Source organism: Helianthus annuus, chromosome 10 (assembly GCF_002127325.2).
Source record: "Helianthus annuus cultivar XRQ/B chromosome 10, HanXRQr2.0-SUNRISE, whole genome shotgun sequence".
NCBI lineage: Eukaryota > Viridiplantae > Streptophyta > Magnoliopsida > Asterales > Asteraceae > Helianthus > Helianthus annuus.
Genome location: NC_035442.2, coordinates 148,602,703 through 148,620,361, shown reverse-complemented (window position 1 = coordinate 148,620,361; position 17,659 = coordinate 148,602,703). Strand labels below are relative to the sequence as shown.

Sequence of the window (17,659 nt, the reverse complement as noted above, 5' to 3'; positions counted from 1 at the left end):
AAGAAAGAGAAACTTTATGCAAAGTTCTCAAAATGCGAATTCTGGATTCGCGAAGTACAGTTGCTTGGTCATGTTGTGAACGAGAAGGGCATTCATGTAGACCCATCCAAGATTGAAGCAATACAGAATTGGGAAGCCCCCAAGACCCCAACTGAAGTTCGACAATTTTTGGGCTTAGCGGGCTATTACCGACGGTTTATTGAGAATTTCTCCAAAATAGCTCAACTGCTGACTACCCTTACGCAGAAAGACAAGAAGTACGACTGGGGTGATAAGCAGGAAGAAGCCTTCCAACTGCTCAAAAATAAGCTATGCGATGCACCGATACTATCCTTACCCGAAGGCACTGAAGACTTCGTGGTATACTGCGATGCTTCGCGTCAAGGGTTGGGTTGCGTGCTTATGCAACGCCAAAAAGTCATCGCTTACGCTTCAAGACAGTTGAAGGTGCATGAAAGAAATTACACCATGCATGACTTGGAGCTAGGCGCGGTGGTATTCGCCTTGAAGATCTGGCGACATTATTTATATGGTACTCGATGTACAATCTTCACAGATCACAAAAGCCTACAACACATATTTGATCAGAAGGAATTAAACATGCGTTAGCGACGATGGGTCGAACTACTGAACGATTATGACTGTGAGATTAAGTACCATCCTGGAAAGGCAAACGTTGTAGCAGACACGCTAAGTCGAAAAGAAAGGGTTAAGACCCTAAGGGTTCGAGCATTAGAAATGACTATTCAAACGAACCTCACTGCATGCATTCGTGACGCACAACCAGAAGCCCTTTAGGGAGAGAATCGTAGAGCAGAATACCTCCGAGGTATGTTGAAATATTTGGTGCCAAACAAAGAGGGAACCTTGTACTTTAAGGGGCGTATTTGGGTTCCGCTCTATGGCGGTATTCGAGAAGTCATCCTTAACGAAGCACATAAGTCGAGATACTCGATCCACCCAGGATCGGACAAAATGTATCAAGACTTGAAAGAATACTATTGGTGGCCGAGGCTTAAAAGTGATGTTGCTATTTACGTTGGAAAGTGCCTAACCTGTGCTAAGGTTAAGGCTGAATATCAAAAATCGTCCTGGCTACTACAACAACCAGAGATACCCATGTGGAAGTGGGAGCAAATCTCAATGGACTTCATAACAAAATTACCCAAGACCCCTAGAGGGCATGATATGATATGGGTGATAGTTGACCGGTTGACGAAATCTGCGCATTTCCTACCGATCCGAGAGAAAGACAGCACTGGAAAGCTTGCTGAGTTATACTTGAAAGAAATCGTGGCACGTCATGGGGTGCCTATCTCAATTATTTCAGACAGAGATGGACGTTTTGTCTCAAGGATCTGGCAATCCTTTCAGGAAGCCTTTGGATCTCAACTAGATCTAAGCACGGCCTTCCATCCGCAAACAGACGGTCAGAGTGAACGGACCATACAAACGCTGGAAGATATGCTTCGCGCATGTGTTATGGACTTAGGCGGCAGCTGGGATACTCACCTACCTTTAGTTGAGTTTTCCTACAATAATAGTTATCATACAACATAAACGCTGCACCATTCGAAGCTCTGTATGGCCGCAAGTGCCGCTCGCCCTTATGTTGGGCAGACGCTGGAGACAAATGAATGGTTGGTCCTGAACTTGTACAAGAGATAACCGACAAGATCATGCAGATCCGAGAGTGCATTAAGGCGGCTCGAGATCGACAAAAGAGCGACGCTGATCGAAGACGAAAACCATTAGAATTCGAGGTGGGAGACAAAGTTTTGTTAAAGGTCTCACCTTGGAAGGGCGTAGTAAGATTCGGAAAACGTGGAAAGCTGAATCCATGATACATCGAACCATTCAAGATTTTGGAAAGAATTGGTATCGTGGCTTACATGTTGGAATTACCGGAAGAACTTAACAGAGTACATGATACGTTTCATGTATCCAACCTCAAGAAGAGTCCAACCCAAGAAACAGTGATCATCCCTGCGGATGAAGTGCATATTGATGACGCCCTCCGATTTACAGAACAACCCGTTGAGGTTACCGACTGGAAAGTAAACAAGACCAGGAGGAGCAGTGTGAAGAAAACTCCTGGGAACATGAAGACCAGTTTAAAGAAAAGTACCCCCACCTGTTCAAGAAAACTCCTGCGAGAGTTAGCTCAGCCTGAATTTCGGGACGAAATTCTTTTAACGGGGGGAGACTGTGACAACTGGCACAAAACCGGTAATTTCCGTACAATTTAATTAATACTTAATAACTGCAGTTATGTGCTTAAATTGTCAACATTGTTTGATTACATGCTATACTTGTGAATTCGTGCACGTTTTATACTACAAATATTGCTTTATGCATTAATGATAGCGTTGCGTCAGAAATACTAGTAAACTCACCGGTAAGACACATTGTGTCAACAATTCTGCAGAAAGCAGTCAGACAATAGAATTGGGGCCTAGGTGTAGGTCCAACGTCAAGAATACATTAAAACCCAAGAATGTATACAAGGGTTAACATATAGACTTTCCGGAAGCTAAAATACGCACTGAAAAGCACCCGAAACACACTTTAAATGCTGAATTTCGTACATTTCAGCAAAATTCAGCATTGTAACGAGTTAATGACATGTAAAAATATGACTAATTGGTCCAGAATACCTTCCTAAGTGTCGGGAATTAAAAGTGTCACAAAAGAGTACTTAAAGGACGCTAAACGGTGCAATTTAGCACTTCAACGAACCGGTATTTAACCGAACAACCGGACATTACCTGGAACATCAAAATATTACTAGAAACATTGTTTAATTATTTCGGAGCTAGTTATGATCCCGAACACCATAACACCCCTTATAACATAATAACACACTAAATCCCTAATCAAGACACTTGAAACTTAACTTATTTTTGTAACTAGGGATTAAAATTTATACATTACCCCCCCCCCCTTTGGTTGGGACGGTCACATGGTGGCCCCCATCAAAGATCTTACTTGATCTCATTGGATTGCATATGATCTTGCCAAGATATCCTATGATCTTATAAGATCTTCTAAGATTGTGAAGATCTTGTGAAGATATGTCTAGAGATCTTGCATTGTACTATAAGAAGACATAAGCTCACATCACCATCTTCCACACACCACCTTCTCTTCTCCCTCTCTTCTTCATGCCGTAGCCACCCACACACACCACCACCACCTTCAAACCTTGTTCATCCATTCCTAGTTCATCTCAAGGTGTTAGAAGGTGATTAAAGAAGTTGGAAGCTTGTGGATCTTGAAGGACCTTCTTCATTTGCTTTATCCAACACTTTCGTCATCTTCAACTTCTAGTATTCTTCCCTAGCCTTGTTGCTAGTGGTGAGGCCCTCATCATCTCTTATTACTTCATATTTTGATGATTAGAAGATGGTAAATGTTGTTAATCACAAGAACACTAAAGAACATGATCATGATACTTTAACATAAACTAAATAGCATAAGAATACATGTTGATTGTGTTGATATGCTTCTTGATGAATGATGATTTGTGTTAGTGATGTTAGACATCATAAGAAACCTACTATATTGTGATTAAACACATGATCTACTAAGTTAAAGTGGCGATCTTGTGAAAGACCAAGATCATCATGCTTTATGTCTTCATGAACTTGAATGATGAAATTGATTTTCATATGTAAAAATGATTTAAACAAAATACAAATCTGGTAGATAGATGATTATAAAAATAATTTTCCCAAGAAACCAAGTTTATTTATAAGATTTACAAAGTCAGGATTTCTAAATAAACTAATCATATTTTTAGTGTGTAAACAAGACTAGAAACATGTGAGTAACAAGAAAAATACAAAAGAAATATTTTTAGAAAAATCATCTTACAAGTTGTAAATGACTAAATCTTTTAATAAATTGATTTACAAACAAATAACCATGTTTTTAATGGTAACTAAACCTACTAAATAACATGGTAAGTTACTACAAGTTTTTACAAAAACTTCAAGTTCATGATGTACTGTAATCTACTTGATTTTGACACTCGGTAAGTGTTGAATGAGTTGTTGATGTTTGATGATGATTTAAAAGAAAATAAACACATGTTTGGAAACATGGGAAACCTCCATTTTTAGGGGAAACTATGTCAAAATTTCTATAAATTCTGACACTTAGAAAAATATAAGTTTTGGTGAAACTTATTCCCTAAAAATTCACCTTAAAATATTTACCAAGGTTTCCCTAATTCTTTTTATGTAAAATTCGAGTTAAGAAATGATGATTTCTTCAAGATAAAAATTGATATTAAGTATGTATATATTTTTGAGGAAAATATATATATTTATTGAGCACCAATTTTTGTGCTAAGTGTATGTAGTATATATTATACGTAAATAAGTGTATTTGGACTTGAAAATACACTAAATACTCCTAAGGAGTGAAAATACAAGAATACACATACAACATGCTTAGGCAAATACAAGAGAATATATTTATGAAAATATATTACTTGATAGAATAAATAACTTGGACAAATTATGAACATGAAATGAAGTTTTGGACAAAATACATAACTCAGATGAAAAATACAAGATACTTATATTTACTTTTGAGAAAATAATATAAGTAAAATACATAGTTAAAAATATAAATTATTTTTAACACACAAAGAACACATACATGAAAGATGGTGACTTGTACTTGTGCGATACAAGTCTAGTGACTAACGTTAATAAAACACGTATAGGTCACGACGCTATATAAGCAAACCCGGTGAAGTTTACGGCGCAAGAAACGCAAAGTTGTGAGTTCCTGCTCCCCATTTTCTTTTAACTGTTTTCAGTTTTATAACTTCGGGGGTGAAGTACATGTTACAAAATGTTTGCAGAAAAGTGAGTTCATGTCCCCACTTTTAATCTTTTACATGCTTTTTAAACTTGGGGAAAATACATGTGTTATGGTATGTCGGATACAAAAACTAAGGAATGATACTTGAAATCGTGTCAAGAATAGGGTACCAGAAGCACCATTAATCGTGTACATACTAAGACCACAGAACAAAAGGTTAGATCTAATGGGTTTTCGGGCAGCCACACTCTTGGTGATAACTAGTACCAAGTAGTGCTTTTGTGTCTCAGACGTGAATCGACAACTAGAAAAATGCCTATGGTTTGGATGCTTCCTATGTCGTGTCATATGTTAATGGCCTTGCAACCCATTAACAATCTCGATACTTACAGAAATACTTGATACATACCATGTTTTCATACAAAGTATACAAACGTTCAATACAAAAACTGCATGAATTCACACCAACATTATGTTGACGATTTTCCAAAAACTCACATGTATTTTAGGTAAATAAAGTGGATGTGTGCGCGGCCATACTCTTGCTCTTGGATGTTGTTTATGTTTATCGTTGAATAAAGTTGTAAACTTTTCAGACAATATGTTGTCTTGTGATGTAAACACTTAACCTATGTTTTCAGTTACGTAATGTTATTGGCATTTGAAGTTATTTTTACGAGCATGTAGTATGTTTACCATTCGTATGCAATGAGAACCTTTCATGATCACACCTCGTGCTTCCGCCTTAGAAAGGGGTGTGACAATTCACCTTCAACATAAGAAACTAGTTATTAACGTCATTAATACATAACCAAATAAAAAGTGCGAAAAGATTAAAAATAAAAATTATTACACTAGACACTTGTCTTTACCAAGTGATGTAAGAGACTTAGGCAAACATGGCCTTTGATTGTCAAGAACTCTTACGATCAATCTTGGATCCCGAGACTACTCACACACTCAATGATGGATGATGGATGATGGTGGTGGATGATGGTGTTGTGGTGGTGGTGGAGTGTGGGTGAAGTGTGAGAGAGGTAGTGTGCCAGGGGATGGTTTGCAAATGAGCCAAGCACCCCTATTTATAGCATGCACAGAAGCCCGGACACAGCCCCGTTACCATTGGGCACGGCCCCATGTCCACCCACCTTCTTTTTCTTCATTAATTGCAGTTTGTCTGCATTAGTTGACCACGCCCCCGTGTCCGCTGGACACGACCCCGTGTGCAGAAGCGTATCTGTACTATCAAGATTTCCTCAGATTCTGTGAATCTTAGAGTTGACCACGACCCCGTGTCCGTTGGGCACGCCCCCGTGGTGGGTGATAGAAGCTTCTACAACTTTGTCTTTTCTACAGATACTTGGGCACGCCCCCATGCTCATTGAGCACGGGGCGTGTTCAGCCTTCTGTTCTCTTGTTTTTGCTTGGGAAGATGTTGTCGGGGGGGTCAGGCATGCCACGTTTATTCCTTTTCTTGTATTTATTTCAGATTTAGCTGCCTTTTTGCTTCTTTTGTTCATTTGAGCTCATTTAATCCTGAAAATACAAAAGGAAGACAAAAACACACTTTTTCCAACATTAGTACTAAAAAAGGGTTAGTTTTATGTCACATTTGATATAATTTATATGTTGCATTTTGCACACATCAAATACCCCCACACTTGAATCTTTGCTTGTCCTCAAGCAAAACTCTTTATAATGTGGCTTTTACACTCCCAAATGGAACGGGTAGAAGAGAAGGTTTTTGGGCTTGTTATAGAGTGTCGGGATTTCCAAGATTCTTTATTAAGTTTTATTTTTAATTATTTACAATCCAATTTGTCATGATTTATTTAAAACATTACATAAGATAAATTACTTATTAGGGCATAACATGCCTTTTTAAAATTCCATTTATATACAAGTTCACATACCTCACGGGGGATCACTCAACACTCGGCCGAAGATGTATTTTAATGAATCACTCGAGAGCGGCATGGAACTTACTCCTACCATAGGCTTGCCAAGCAATCAATCCTCCTCCTTTTTAACTATACACCTTTGTAAATATCAAGAGGACTTTTGGGGTGAAGGGTTAGGCTTGGGTTAAAGGTAGGTGGTTGGGTTAGTGGTTAGTAGAAAAGGGCGAAAGGCGTAAAAAGCGTCGGTTTTCGTAAGACTTTTTATTTTCTTGTAATTTTTTTTATTTTGATGAAGCATTTCTTCAAACAAAGCTATTTTTGATAAACTTGTTTGTTTATTTCTTTTGGCTTCATCATCATAATTTTCTTTTTGTTTTGATAAGGAAGTCATAGGAAAAACCGAGCTTTGTTACTAAAATAAAGGGTTTAAAATGAAAAAGGGTTTTGGTGGGTAAAAAGGTGTTTGTTTTGGGTTAAGAAATGAAAAGGTTTAGGCTCAAAGGGGTTAACTAGGGGGATTTTGGGTAGCTGGTAAAAAAAAGAAAAATAATGGTGTAGAAATAAAAAGGGTTAGTCCTAATGCCTCCATCATTTACTTACTCGGGTTTAAGTTGGTAAGGACCGGGAATGTATCATTGTGGCAAGTTCTAGAGTCGTAAGAACCAAGCGGCTATTCACACAAGAAACGAAAAATGAGCATTTAGTTTAAAGATATGTATTTGTATGCTCAATAAAGGCTCAAAACTCACTTTTTGTGGGAATGGGTTTTTATGTGATCAAGTATATATAATCAAATTTTAACTAGATTTGTCATGCAGTTTCATAATTTTCTTATGTTGGTTCTTTTTATCACGACGCTATCGGTTGTAAATTTGTAAAAATATAACTTTTTTTAGAACTTGAGAATCCCAAATTAAACCTAGACAAGTGAAAAAAATGAAATTTTTTTTTGAAAAAAAATCGGGGTGATTAGCGGTTCCAATAGAGTTTTGTGTAAGGCTTGTGATTAGGACTTTCAAGATTCAAGGTTTTAGCATCCCCCCCCCCCCACACTTAAATTACAGATTGTTCTCAATGTGTCCCAAAAATAAGTTTTTAGGTTGACTGAATGTGTAAAAAGGTGTGAAAAAGCAAAAATTAATGTTACTAGGTGTCTAGACATGGCCCCGTGATGTCCAGGCACGGCCCCGTGTTCAGATCGCCAGTAACAGAAATTAGTAAAAAGAAACAGAAGCCTGGGCACAGGGGCGTGTTCAGCGAGCACGCCCCGTGTCCAGTTACCTGAACTGGGCATTTTCTGCAGATGGTTGGGCACGGGGCGTGTTGGGTTAGCACGGCCCCGTGCTGAACTTGCTGTAATGAAGAAAAGTTTTCGAGTGGCCCTGTTTTTGTGCATGGGGTGCTGGTTCAAGTTTCCCTTGGTATCCTTCACCATCCCGAGTGTGTTTTATTCCTGAAAATTAAAACTAAACTAGAAAACATAAAAATAAATCTAAACTAAACTAAGGATAGTTCCGCGGAATGCGTCCGTGGTGCGCCACGTTTATAAGGGTCCTTGGCTAGACCCAAAGCCTGGTCATATGTTACCCAAGTGGGATGCTTTGCATTCCCATGTTGCACCGTCGGAGAGCATCATCCAAACTTGAGTCTATGACTTTCATGTAATTGACCGGTCGTCGTCTTCTACTCTCTTTCCAACTCCAAACTTCATTTCCTTGTCCCCAATCCTCAATGTTAGTGTTCCATCATTCATGTCTACCACTGCTTGGGTCGTAGCTAGGAATGGCCTCCCTAAGATGAGTGGTACTTCGGTATCTTCTTCCATATCTAATATGACAAAGTCGGCCGGGAAGACACATTCGCCGACTTTGACCAATAGATTTTCAGCGACACCTTGTGGATATTTGACGGACCTATCAGCGAGTTGTATGCTCATTTTTGTAGGGCTTTTTTTCCCTAGGCCGAGTCGGTTGAACATTGATGCGGGCATGAGGTTGATGCTAGCCCCGAGGTCGGATAGTGCATTGTGAATGGGGGATTCCCCAATCGAACAAGGAATTGTGAAGCTTCCAGGGTCAATTTTCTTTTGTGGAGTTTGTTGAGTAGCAAGGCGGAGCATTCTTCGCCTAAATTAACTAATTGCAATGATTCAATTTTCCTTTTATGAATGAGGAAATCCCTCATAAATTTTGAATATTTAGGCATTTGAGTTAGGACTTCGATAAATGGAATATTTACATGCAATTGTTTTAGCAAATTTTCGAACTTTGCGAATTGCTCATCGGTCTTTTGGCGAATTAACCGACTGGGGTACGGAACCGGGGGATTCTTGGTGGGCTCTTGAATTGGTGGAGAAGCCTTCTCTTGTTAGAGCGTGGGTGGAGTTGTGATTTGGCTAGATTGGCTTCTTTCAGTTGGAGGTAATGGAGCTTCCTCGGGACCCACGGTACGGTTTCTCAATGTGATGAGATGTACTTGTGCCTTTGGGTTGGTTTCGGTATTACTTGGTAACGCGCCTTGTGGTCTCTCGGAGAAATTTTGAGCTATTTGATTTAATTGTTTTTCATTGTTTTGAATACAAGCTTGTTGATTTCTAAAATTTGATTCCAATTGTTGAAATCGATCCGGGTTTTTCTTTTTGGTGTCGGAGATGAGGCGAGATACGGTATCTTCAAGCCTTTCTCGTCCACCTTGTTGTTGAGAGAAATTTTGTGACTCGTTTCTTGGTTGTTGAAAGTTTGTGCGTTAGTTTAGATTTTGTTGGTTACTACCATTGCCGGGTTCTCTCTAACCAAGGTTAGGGTGGTTACGCCATCCTTGGTTGTAGGTACCCGTATGAGGACCCGACGGCCTAGGTCTATTATCAATGTAGTTTACCGATTCTGTTTGATTATCTACTTCTTTCATACAACTCCAATTTTCATGTGGCCCACCACACCCCTCACAAGCCATCACCGAGGCCGTTTTTGTCATTTCTAACTTTTTGATTTTTGAAGAAAGGGCCTCGATTTGAGCTTGTAAAGAAGTGCTTTCATCAACCTTATGGGCGCCCGGGGCAATATATTTATTGCCTCGGGGAGTGTGCCACTGAAAATTGGTTTGAGCAATTTCCTCAATCTGATTATATATTTCATTTGGGCGACGATTACATAAAAGTCCCCCGGAGCTAGAGTCAAGTGTTTGTCTTGTGTGTGGCAACAACCCATTATAGAAAGTGGATACTTGTTGCCATACTGCAAGACCGTGATGAGGACACTTTCTTAGTAGCTCCTTGAACCTTTCACAGGTTTCATATAAGGATTCCCCATCCTCTTGTGAATATGTATTAATTTCAGTCATTAATTTAGCCGTTTTAGCAGGAGGGAAATACTTATATAGAAACTTTTGGGCTAGTTCATCCCAGGTGTTTACCGAGCCAACCGGGAGGGTATTAAGCCAAGCCTTAGCTCGGTCTTTTAGTGAAAATGGAAACATTCGAAGGCGGATGGCGTCGTTTGATGCTCCATTGATCCGAAAGGTATCACATATATCTAAGAAATTAGTAATATGTAGATGGGGATCCTCGTCCGCAAGCCCATGGAAGGTTGCAGAGTTTTAAATCATTTGTATCAAATGCGGCCGAAGTTCGAAGTTGTTGGCTTCGACATTCGGTGCATTGATAGCGGCGCCGAGATTACCTACGGTGGGTCGTAGGTAATCCATGAGGGTACGTTGGTCCGCCATTGGAAGTGGGTCCCCCGAAACTTTCTTTTGGTTTTAGCTTTAAGTCTTCTTCTTAGAAACCGTTCGGGTTCGTCTAGGGGTTCTTTTATGTCTCTACTAGAACTGGAGCTCATACACTATGTGGAAAGTTCAGATGCGGCGCCTGGGTTCCAAGTCCTGCAATAAAAACAAAAAGAACGTTGGTCAGAAGCTTCACCAGGGCCCCGTGCTCAGATGAACACGGCCCGTGATCGGAGATATAGTGATTGTTTTCCGAATCCCTGTTACTGTGGAGTTCGACACGGCCCCGTGTTGCACCGACACGGCCCCGTGCTCAACTCTCTGTAACTCGGAAAATAAAAACTGCCAGTAACAATGTTGGGCACGGCCCGTGTCCGACTAGGCACGGCCCGTGCTGAGCTCTGCAGAAACTGAAAATCTAAGAAAAATCCTAAAAAATAGAAAAATAAGAAAAACGATTAGGCCGTTGATTCCTAACTTTCTTAAAATCCTTGTGTCCCAGGCAACGGCGCCAAAAACTTGATGCGTGTGAAGTGTCGTATAGTTTTTAATGTATATTTTAAGCCCTTTAACACTTTTTAGCCAAGTTTTAAATTTATAAAACACGATATTTACTAACACTAAACACACATATGGGCAAGTGCACCCATCGTGAGCGTAGTATAGTGTTGGTAAGATACCGAGGTCGTCCAAGGACACAAGAGCTTTTAATACCGGTTTATCCTCAACGTCTAATCAAATCAAAAGTTTAGAAAAAGGTTTTTAAACTAGAAAAATAAAACTAACTAAAATGCTGGAAAAATAAAAATAAAAGTAAAAACAAATAGACAAGATGAATCACTTGGATCCGACTCGTGTTTAGTGTAACCTTTGATTATTTCCACACTTTTGCACATTTTAAGAGATTATCTTAGTTATTGAAGTAGGCCCCTCTTTTGAAGGTGACGTTACCCTCAACCCAGTAGTTTGAGTCAGTAAAGATACAATCCTAAAGGTTGGATTATTGAAAGATAATTAATTAAGTTATTAATGCGTAATGTGGTAGGCCCCTCTTTTGAAGGTGATGTTACCCTCGGCTAAGTAGTCTGAGTCAACAGGGATACAGTCCTAAGTAGCCGGGTTAAAGTTTTAATAGTAGCTTACATATGAGGGGATCAAAGAGTTTGGACCCCCGCCATCCAATACCAGTGGGTATTGAAGGAGGTCCTACTAAATTTGACCCAGGTCCTTGCAGGATCTATACACTGAACAAGGCAAGACTCTTACCAAACCATTCCCTTAACCCCCGACCAGGTAGCCAACATATCTCCATATAGACCGTGGAGATATGAATGGTGAAAATCTTTTATTTTATATAGACAGTAAAATAATGCCAAGACACCACGGACAAATGATAATGAAGATTCACCTTCAACATAAGAAACTAGTTATTAAAGTCATTAATACATAACCAAATAAAAAGTGCGAAAAGATTAAAAATAAAAAGTATTACACTAGACACTTGTCTTCACCAACTGATGTAAGAGACTTAGGCAAACATGGACTTTGATTGTCAAGAACTCTTACGATCAATCTTGGATCCCGAGACTACTCACACACTCTTTGATGGATGATGGATGATGGTGGGATGATGGTGTTGTGGTGGTGGTGGAGTGTGGGTGAAGTGTGAGAGAGGTGGTGTGCCAATGGATGGTTTGCAAATGAGCCAAGCACCCCTATTTATAGCCTGCACAGAAGCCCGGACACGGGCCCGTGTCCACCCATCTTCTCTTTCTTCATTAATTGCAGTTTGTCTGCATTAGTTGACCACGCCCTCGTGTCCGCTGAGCACGACCCCGTGTGCAGAAGCGTATCTGTACTATCAAGATTTCCTCAGATTCTGCGAATCTTAGAGTTGACCACGGCCCCGTCTCCGCTGGGCACGCCCCCGTGGTGGGTGATAGAAGCTTCTACAACTTTGTCTTTTCTGCAGACACTTGGGCACGCCCCCGTGCTGATTGAGCACGGGGCGTATTCAGCCTTCTGTTTACTTGTTTTTGCTTGGGAAGATGTTGTCAGGGGGTCGGGTATAACAACCCTAACGTAAATCGACACCCTCGTAATATTTTTCGACACTCTAATATATTTTAAAATATCCCAATATGTCCCTAAAAACACCTCATACGTGAAAATGGGCCCCGAATACCTTAAATATTATTAAAAATAAATAAAAATCAAATTTTTAAGTTGAGGCGGGACGCGTAAGCCACACCTCAACCTTACGCGGGCCGCGACGGGGTGAAATGTGGCGAAACCCTGGGCCACCACGTGGCCCAACACCCGACAGACCTACTCGATGACCCAGCTAAGCTATCGCGTTGACCAGGTTTAACCCGGGCCGCGTAGCCCGTTGTTGACACTTACACGGGCCGCGTAAAAGCTGAAATCAGGCCCTATATAAAGGAGCCATCGGATCTCAGTCGAAATCATTCAAAAATCGTTTCTTTCTCTCAATTCTGAATAGTAGGCATAATACACGGATATTATACCCCCTTAAATAGCGAGGTTCTGCTACGATGTAAGTATCATAGCCCCTGGAGACGTATTAGATACTCTGCCCGATTGATCTAGGGTTCCATAACGGCTGTCGTGTTCTGCCCGATGTAGTCGTTGGAATGCCATCTCGGGGAGGGTATTACTAATGTTAAAATGGGTTATTATACTAACACACGTGCATTTGTGTAATTTATAGATTGTCATCAGGAAACCCTTATTGATAATCTAAGACAGCAATGTGAGTAATCTCCTTTTTGCAAATTGTTTTTTACAAAACCTCACTTAATTAGTTATACATTAAACAGTTATTTAGTATTTGTAAGGATACAATTACAGTCGGTAAATTTGGGGTTTTGTATATAAAATTTGTTACAACCTGGTAAGGAGTAACATGACCATAAGTCGGAATGACAGTACCGTGTGGTGGTAATTGATATGACTTGGAAACAAATATAATTGCGGATGCGCCCTCAATACTGTACTATGGTTTTTATTAAAAACTTGATTAAACTGGGATTCACTCACCAGTATTTCCCACTGACAAAAGGTTTTGTATATAATTGCGGACAGCACTGAAGGCTTGGAAAAGTGGCAATAGAGTTACCTAAAAGAAATAGATGTTTTTCTTAAATAAAAATAGGATGTATTCCTATGAAAATATGTGTACTGAAAACTTGGGTTTTACCCATGTGTTTAGTGTTATGAAAATGTGGTATTTTACTCTGATAAAATATTTCCCAACTACGGTCCTGATGAAAAATTCCACTGCCAAATTAGACAATAACCAGATACCACCGAAACTGGCTCACGGCCGCCCGCTCCCGGGATAGGGGTCGGGGGTTGTGACAGAAGGTGGTATCAGAGCTAAGCCACTGATTCAGCCATAGAAGTGTTATGCTGACACCAAAATTCAAAATGTTAGGAAATAAATTACGAAAATACGTGCATAATTGTATTTTCTTGTTATGTATTATCTGACTATTTGTTAGTTTACAGTATGAGCGACCAAGGACCATCTGACGCATACCATCAATTGTCTGGTTTGCCTAGAAGCGAAGGTGCCTCTTATCAGCCTGCCCTCTCGGGGTACTCTGCTGATACGGAAGAAGGAATATTCGTGTTTATGGCTCAATTTGAAGAGCCATTTCCTCAGAAAAAGAGGGGATGGTTCAGTAGGGGAGCACACAAGCGTAGAAAGCGTATGAAAAAGTTACAAGAGCAGAGAGCACTACCCGCAGCTAAGAGAGAAACCGATGCTTATGCCCAGGATATGCTTAATAGGGGTATAGCCAATATCCATATCTTAGCAACCACTGCAGCTGACTCAAACCTGGAGCAAATGCTAGCACCCCAACCACAACCACCAATTCCTGATCAACCGATGGAGATAGAAAACCTTGAAAACCTAGTAGAAATGCATTATTTCAATCCGGAGGAAATACCTAGGGTACCTGCACCAAATCTCCTAGACCCAAATTACGACCCATGGTTGGACAATAACAGGGACTATGTGCAACGCTACCCAATTCATGAAGATTTTCCCATGCCCAATCTAGGAGCCTATCCAGGGTTAGATCCTCTAGATCCCTACTACGATAATGATGCATTCATTAGGGAAATTTTAGAGAATCCTTACCCATACCAGGCCCCGTACCAGGAACCCGCACCCCAGATTCCAAACCCAGTCCTAGAACCTGCACCCCCAATGAGTGCAAACAATGTACAAGAACTTAGGACTTTCGGTGAGGAAATTTTAGAAAGTAGTGAACGAATGAGACAGGTGAGAGAGCGTCTCGTATGGAAATACGACAAGCGCAATATGGATTTTTGGATGAATCCATATCCTTGAATCGATGGTGGAGACAATAGAAATAATAATAATAATAATAATAATAATAATAATAATAATATAATAATAATAATATAATATAATATGTGTGTATGTGTTAGAAAAAAAACAACGGATGCCTATTACTAGTAGCGTAGTTTAAATTTCAGTCGGTATTGTAATTTTTATTTCAGTATTGGTGTGTACTAGATGCATACTATATGAATAGAGTAAAGTCAATGCTCGACGCTTTTGACCAAAGTGCGTGTCATGTGATCGACTATATTCAAATATTATTGGTGATATTAATATGTGGTAAATGTTTAAAATTCAGATGGACAACGAAGTGAATCAGGAAAATCAGAATGATAACCACTCGAATAATGATAATCTGAATAATGAGAATCCGAATAACAATGGAAACCAAGTGGATAATAGTGCCCTTCAACATATAGTGGCACAAGGAATCATAGATGCGATGCCATTTATTATCCAAAATGTTAAGGAAGCGGAAATAAAAGTAAGCATAGCAGTAAGCGACCAACTGAACCGGAACACAGCTCGAACAATGGACCTGTACTTCAAGTGCCCATTCCCAAAAGAAGAAGAACCATGCCATATGGTTGTTCTTATAAAGAATTCTGGTCCTGCAAACCAATAGAATTCTCGGGCAATGAAGGACCCATTGCAGCTTTACGCTGGATAGAGAAGACTAGGTTTGTTCTAAAAATAAGCAAGTGTGCTGAAGAAGATAAGATAATGTTTGCTTCTAATCTGTTTAAAAACTCAGCCCTAGAATGGTGGAACACTATCCTCCAGTGAAGAGGAAGTGATAGGGTATACAACCTGGAATGGGAGGAGTTCAAAAATATAGTAGAAAGGAAATTATGCCCTCCCAATGAAAAGGAACAGATAGCAAACAAGTTTCTGAACCTTAGGATGACCGGGGTAGATAGTAAGGATTATACTACTACATTCTTTGAATATGCTAGGATAGTACCAACCCTTGCATCACCCGAACCAGTAATAATATCCCGTTATATCTGGGGATTAATTGGAGAGATTAGACATGTAGTCAAGGCAGCTAGACCCCAAACTATAGAAGAAGCCGTAGAACTAGCCAATAGCTTGACTGATGAACTGGTGCGTACTAGAGAGGAAGATCAGAGGAGAAACCTAACCCAAAGGCTTACTCAAGAATTCCATTCTGAGAATTCCAACCGTAGGAATGTAGGTTCTACCTCTGCACCATACTGCAAAACTTGCAGAAAGAATCATTCTGGAAGATGCTCCACTTACTGCAATTTCTGCAAAGTACCAGGACACAAGGAAGAAACCTGCAGAAGGAAACCAACTAATGGATTGTGCTTCAACTGTGGAGAAAAAGGTCATATCAAGCCAAATTATCCGAAGTTAGCTCCACCTGAAAACAACAAGAACACTAAAAATGCTAGAGCATTTGTTCTAACTGCAGATGAAGCCAAGATGATCCCGGACGTCATAGCTGGTACGTTTTTAGTTAATGATATTTTTGCTAAAGTATTATTTGACTCTGGTGCAAACCAAAGTTTTATCAATACTTCGTTTTGCAAACTTCTAAATCAATCATTAACTAAACTACCACAAGAATGTCTAGTAGAGACAGCAAATGGAGAAACCGTTAGAATTTCTTAAATCTTGCATGGGGCAAGAATAGAAATTTTTAATCAAAAATTTATTGCAAACCTTTACCCAATGAATCTGGCAGGATTTGATGTCGTGTTAGGAATGGATTGGTTAATAGCCAATAAAGCCAGTATTTTATGTGATCAAAAGCCAATTCAAGTAAAATCACCAAGGGTTGACAATATCACAATTAAAGGAGATAAACCATCTAGATCCACTAAATTCATCTCTGTGATGAAAACTGCAAGTAATATAAGAAAAGGATCTATAGTGTATTTGATTTCTATAATCACCAACACTAAAGTAAAAGAACTGAAAGACACTCCAGTAGTGTCCCAGTTTTCAGATGTTTTTCTAGAAGAATTACCAGGACTGCCGCCAGACAAGGAAGTTGAATTCAGAATCCATCTGTTACCAGGAACGGCATTGATTGCCAAAGCACCCTATCGTTTGGCACCCGCCGAAATGCAGGAACTGAAGAACCAGTTAGACGAATTGTTGGAGAAAGGATTCATACAGCCAAGCTCATCGCCATGGGGAGCACCAATATTGTTTGTCAAAAAGAAAGACGGATCAATGCGTATGTGCATTGACTACCGTGAATTGAACAAGGTCACGATTAAGAATCGGTACCCATTACCAAGGATCGATGATCTGTTCGATAAACTGCAATGAGCTCGATTTTTCTCTAAAATCGATTTAAGATCAGGATATCATCAACTAAAGGTACAGGAAGAGGACATTCCTAAAACTGCTTTTAGAACAAGGTATGGCCATTATGAATTTACTGTCATGCCATTTGGTTAACCAATGCCCCAGCTACATTTATGGACATGATGAAGCGAATATGTAAGCCATATTTGGATAAATTCATAATTGTTTTTATTGATGATATTCTAATTTACTCTAAGAGTAAAGAGGATCATACAAAGCATTTGCACTTACTTCTAAGTCTATTAAGAAAGGAAAAGCTTTACGCTAAGTTTTCAAAGTGCGAGTTTTGGTTAGAACAGGTACAGTTTCTTGGACACTTAGTCGATCATGAAGGAATTTATGTGGATCCAACAAAGATCGAAGCGATTACCAAATGGAAAACCACTGAGTCACCAACCAAGGTTAGAAGTTTCTTAGGATTGGCCGGTTATTATAGACTATTTTTTCAAGATTTTTC

General features: G+C 39.7%; 1 non-coding gene across 1 annotated transcript; it reads left to right on the top strand.

Annotated features, from left to right (window-relative positions):
- The first annotated feature begins 9,975 nt into the window (after window positions 1–9,975).
- On the top strand, window positions 9,976–10,082 carry LOC118483455. The gene has a single exon (XR_004870744.1). It is a non-coding gene; the product is annotated as a small nucleolar RNA R71 (small nucleolar RNA).
- The last annotated feature ends 7,577 nt before the right edge of the window (window positions 10,083–17,659 follow it).